Raw genomic sequence first — 5,899 nt, forward strand, 5'->3', positions numbered from 1 at the left:
GCATTTCAATTGTTTACAAGTCTTGGCTATTGTAAATAGTGCTGCAATGAATATAGGGGTGCATATATGTTTTCAAATTAGTGTCTTGGGTTTCTCTGGATAAATACCTAATAGTGGAATTGCTGAGTCATACGGTAGTTCCATTTCCAGCTTTTTGAGATACCTTCATACTGATTTCCATAGTGTCTGCATCAGTCTGCAGTCCCACCAACAGTGCAGCAGAGTTCCCTTTTCCCCACAACCTCGCCAGCACTTGTTTGTTGATTTATTGATGATAGTCATTCTCACTGGAGTGAGGTGGTATCTCATTGTGGTTTTTATTTGCATTTCTCTAATGATTAGTGAGGTTGAATATTTTTTCATATGCCTGTTGGCCATCTGTATGTCCTTTTTAGAGAAATGTCTCTTTATATCCTCTGCCCATTTTTTAATTGGACTGTTTGTTGTTTTGGTGTTGAATTGAATGAGTGTTTTAAAAATTTTGGATATTAACCCCTTATCAGATATATCGTAGACAAATATCTTCTCCCATTCAGTAGTCTTCCTTTTTGTTTTATTGATGGTTTCCTTTGCTGTGAAAAAATTTTAAGTTCGATGTAGTCCCATATGTTCATTTTTTCTTTTATTTCCCTTGCCAGTGAGGATATATCAGTAAAAATATTGCTTAGGGTAATGTCTGCAAATTTACTCTCTATATTTTCTTCTAAGAGTTTTATGGTTTCAGGTCTTACATTTAAATCTTTAATCCATTTTGAATTTGTTCTTGTAAATGGTCTAAGGAGGTGGTCCAATTTCATTTTTTTGCATCTGTCAGTCCAATTTCCCCAGCACCATTTATTGAATAGACTATCTTTACCCCAATGTAAATTCTTGCTTCTGTTGTCATAGATTAATTGACCATATATGAATGGATTTACTTCTGGGCTCTCTATTCTGTTCCATTGATCTATGTGCCTGTTTTTATGCCAGTATCATGCTGTTTTGGTTACTGTAGACTTGTAATATGATTTGATATCGGGTAGCGTGATACCTGTGACTTAATTCTTATTTCTCAGGATTGCCGTGGCTATTCGGGGTCTTTTATGGTTCCATATAAATTTTAGGATTATATTTTCTATTTCTGTGAAAAATGCCCTTGGTAGTTTGATAGGAATTGCATTGAATCTATATATTGCTTTAAGCAGTATGGACATTTTAACTATATTAATTCTTCCTATCAATGAGCATGGTAGGTGTTTCCATTTATTTGTATCTTCTTTAATTTCTCTCTTCAGTGTCTTATAATTTTCTGAGTACAGCTCTTTTACTTATTTGGTTAAATTTATACCTAAGTATTTTATAGCTTTTGAAGCAACTGTAAATGGGACTGTTTTCTTAATTTGTTCTTCTGATAGTTTGTTATTGGTGTATACAAATGCAACTGATTTCTAAATATTGATTTTGTATCCTGCTACCTTACTGAATTCATTTATAAGTTCCAATAGTTTTTTGATGGAGTCTTTGGGGTTCTCTATGTATAGTAACATGTCATCTGCATATAATAACAATTTTACTTCCTCCTTACCAATTTGGATGCCTTTCAGTTCTTTTTCATGTCTGATTGCTGTGGCTAGAATTTCCAGAACTATTCTGAATAAAAGTGGAGAAAGTGGACAACTTTGTCTTGTTCCTGATCTTAAGGGGAATGGTTTTAGCTTTTCCCCATTGAGTATGATGTTAGTTAGCTGTGGGTTTATCATATATGGCCTTTATTATGTTGAGATATGATCCCTCTATTCCCACTTTGCTAAGAGTTTTTATCATAAATGGCTGCTAGATTTTGTCAAATGCTTTTTCTGCACCTATTGATATGACCATATGATTTTTATTTTTCGATTTGTAGATATGTTGTATCACATTAATTGATTTGCGGACATTGAATCAACCTTGCATACTGGGGATGAATCCCACTTGATCATGGTGTATATTCTTAATACATTACTAAATTCTGTTTGCTAATATTTTGTTGAGGATTTTTGCATCTATGTTCATCAGGGATATTGGCCTGTAGTTTTCCTTTTTTGTACTGTCTTTGTCTGGTTTTGGAATCCGGGTGATAGTGGCCTCATAGAAAGAGTTTGGGAGCCTTCCTTCCTTCTGGATTTTTTTAAATAGTTTGAGAAGAATAGGTGATAATTCTTTTTTGAATGTTTAGTAAAATTCAGTTGTGAAGCCATCTGGTCCAGGGCTTTTGTTGGGAGCTTGTTGATTACTGATTCAATTTCATTGGTAGTAATCAGTCTATGCAGATTTTCCATTTCTTTTTGTGTTAGCTTTGGAAGGTTGTATGCTTCTAGAAAATTGTCCATTTCTTCCAGATTGTCAAATTTGTTGGCATATATTTGCTCATAGTAATTTCCTAAATTTTTTTGTATTTCTGTGGTGTCTGTTGTCACTTCACCTCTTTCATTGTTGATTTAACTAATCTGTGTCCTCGCTCTTTTTTTTTTTTTGATGAGTCTAGCTAGAAGTTTGTCAATTTTGTTTATCTTCTCAAAAAAACAGCTCTTGATTTCATTAATCTTTGTATTGTATTTCTGGTCTCTATTTTGTTTATTTCTGCTCTGGTCTTTATTATCTCCTTCCTCATACTCCCTTTGGGCTTATTTTGCTCTTCTTTTTCCAGTTCCCTGAGGTGTAAGGATAACCTGTTGATTTGAGATTTTTCTTGCGTGTTTTGATAGGCCTGCACTGCTATGAACTTCCCTCTTAGGACTGCTTTCACTGTATCCCAGNATAGGAGGTGCTAGCAGCTCTGTGGAGGAAGGTGGTAGAAATAGGGGCATACCGAGCTTGAAGTATCTGAGGAACGCTCAAGTAGATGTCCAGGCACGAGCTGGCTATATGGAACTGAAATGCAAGGGTTCTGAGTGTCATAAACAAATTTAGGAGCTATCAGCTTATGTGAGCTCTGGATATAGATAAAATTGCCCAGAAAACATGTCAAGGGCTGAGGACTGGAGCCTGGGGATTCAAGATGGTGTTATTCTAGCTACAGTTCAGATGAGGCAGTGATAAACTGGAGCAAACTGATGATCTGGGGAATGGTTCCAGGACTGGGAGAAGAAGGGAGGGATGAATGCTGTTCCAATATGAGTGTGTCATGAGAGGCTCGGGCTCCTCTATACTTCTGGAGCAGAGCTGAGGCCAACTAGGGGAAGTTAATGGAGGGAGCTTTGAGCTTATTATAAAAGAGATCAAGCTAATAACTAGAGTGCCACAACAAGCAGACAGACTACCTCACGAAGCAGTGAGTTTTAGTCGCTAGGCCAAATGGGGGATGAGGCGGAGCAGTTTCTAGGTTCCGTGGGAAGCAGAAACACACAAGTTTTCCTGTTTTTTCCAGTCTTAGATCCTGGGAAGAACTGTGCTCTATAATGGAATGACATACAGCAAAATTTCAGTATAACAGAAAATAAGTGGACTGTCCCTATAAAGAAGGATTTGTGGCTGTTTTTGAAAAATAAATTTAAAAATGTTTTTGCTATTGCAGACATTCTCATTTTCTGTATTTATCTCTGTTGTCTCATTCCTCTCCAATTTTCTCTCTTTTCACATGGTTCTCCACAAGAAAGTGTCAATACTAATCTCAGTGTTTGTCACATAAAAACATGTCAAGGAAACCAAATGAAAAAAGAAAGAGAGAGGCAGGCCATACAATATTTCTTTGAGGGGTGATGTCTTTAATTTTTGTTCTGTTCATATAATCTGGAATTCTCATTTTATCCCTTCCAGTGCCTGTCATTGTAACACCCTGCACTTTCCTCTCTGCAGTCTCAGAGCTGTCTGTCCCTCCTGTGGACCTAAGGAAGCTGACAAAGTCCACTGCTCCTACTAATCTCTTCTCTTCTCTTCTCTTCTCTTTTCTCTTCTTCTCTTCTCTTCTCTCCTCTCCTCTCCTCTCTCTCTCTCTCTCTCTCTCTCTCTCTCTCTCTCTCTCTTGCCTTCCTCACAGGCTCAGGCCCAGAGCACTCTACCCCTTTCCTGTTGATCTTCAAATGCCACCACTGGATGTCTTTTAGGATTTTTGCCTCTGATAAAAAAAAAAATCAACATTTTTAAAACTTATTTTGAGTTTACCTTTTCTAGTTTCTTCCTCCTCTACTGAATTGTCACAGTGTTGATTCATTTCAGTNCTTTGTCCTCATTGTAGTTCAGCCTCTGGGGGGAATGACTGACAGGCCATGGCTTAACTTCACCCAGAGAGATTTATTGTGCTTGGCCGGGGCACCACCCTTTGTCCTAAATTTTTTGGGGCTTCAATATTTTCAGTGTGTCTGTTATTTGTTTGGTACCTTTGTTTCCTTTTCACAAATTTTCATTTTAGATAAAAATCAAGCCTGTATGAGACACCCAAATCAAGGTTTCCTGAAGAACTAGGAGCAGAGAAGTGGCAGGAGTCCAACCTTCATACCAGTGCCACTCGCAGTTGCTGCTTTGGGCACTGTGGTCCGTCTGTCTGCCTCCCTCCAGTCGTAGCCTCCTGGTCACAGTGGGCACGTGGCCCAGAGGACTTTGCCAATACAGACTGCCTGGGCATCATCCTGCCTGACTTCTAATCCAGACCCCATTTTGCACTCAGCATAACTCGGGCAAATTACTTACTCTCTCTAGGCATTGGTTTTACAAAAAGTACGATTAAATAAAATAAGAGGAAGTGGTCAATAATTGCTAGTTAGTGTTGTGATATAAGGTTTAGGTAATAGATGAGTCTTTGCAGAACCTGGGAGAAAATTAATCTCCATGTTCTTATCTAGCACTTCTTTGCAACAGAAAAATAGCAGTTTTCATTTTGAGGTATGTGGACATACATCTCTTAATATTTTGTACATCAAATGTTAATTCAATTATGCTTGCTTAACAGGTACGGTGACATGATAAACTTAAAGCCAAGTATAAGTCTAAAATTACCAAATTAAGAAGTTGCAACTAGTTAAATATGGGGCGGGGGAAGGAGGAGTTGAGATTGTCCTCCTCCCTGGGTTTCTGCCTCACATGGTGGGTGAGTGACCGCACTGCCCACCCAGGTAGGGATTACAAGGGACGCCATGTCAAACAGGTGGATGGTGAGTGAATTGGAGGACCTGCTGCAGGTGCCTGTGGAACATCTAAAGGAATGGACATCTCAAAGCTGGACATCAGGAGGCAAACCAACCTGAGAGCTAATATGAAGTTGTAGTTAACAATTAGTGAGGTCTTTGCACTTGTTGTCTCTCTTGCCTGGGACACACCTTCTCCAGACACCTGCCCGGTTCTCTCCTCATCTCCTACAGGTCTTTCTTAAAATGTCCTCTTTGCCATAAGACTCTCCTGTCCATCTAATTTTAAGTGGCAAATGCCTCCTACTCAAGCATTCCTTGTTCACTTTCTCTGCGTCATATTTTTTCCATAATACGTATCACTATCTAACCTACTATATATTTTACTTACTCATTTTTCTTATGATATTCCATCTGTTAGAAGATAAGCTCCATGTGGACATGGATTTTTGTATGTTTTGCTGGTTTCTGTTTCCCTTGCAGCTAGAATGGGAGCCAGTACATGTAAGCACTTTAATAAATAGTTGTTGGATGAGAGAGTGAGCCCTTACTGTGTGCATGACACTAACTGCTTTACCTGTATTATCTCAATTAATGCAGATGAAAGAAATAAATTTAGGTCACATAGCTCTACAGTTAGTAATGAGAGCCAGGAAAGTGAATGAGATCTGTAGGGAGAGTGTCTAATGAAAAAGGGACGAGGACCTAGAACAGAGTAATAAAACACATCATCCTTTTAGATAAGCAAGTGTGGAAATGGATCACACATAGGAATCCCAGAAATGCTACTCAAAGAAAGGGAGGAAAACCAAACTGCTATA

General features: G+C 38.3%; 1 protein-coding gene across 1 annotated transcript in view; it reads left to right on the forward strand.

The window, feature by feature from the left end:
- KIAA1217 (KIAA1217 ortholog) overlaps positions 1-5,899 on the forward strand; it is a 475,355-nt gene that overhangs the window by 20,949 nt on the left and 448,507 nt on the right. The gene's annotated exons all lie outside the window — the stretch shown is intronic.

This window comes from Hipposideros armiger, unplaced genomic scaffold (assembly GCF_001890085.2).
Source record: "Hipposideros armiger isolate ML-2016 unplaced genomic scaffold, ASM189008v1 scaffold_524, whole genome shotgun sequence".
Lineage (NCBI taxonomy): Eukaryota > Metazoa > Chordata > Mammalia > Chiroptera > Hipposideridae > Hipposideros > Hipposideros armiger.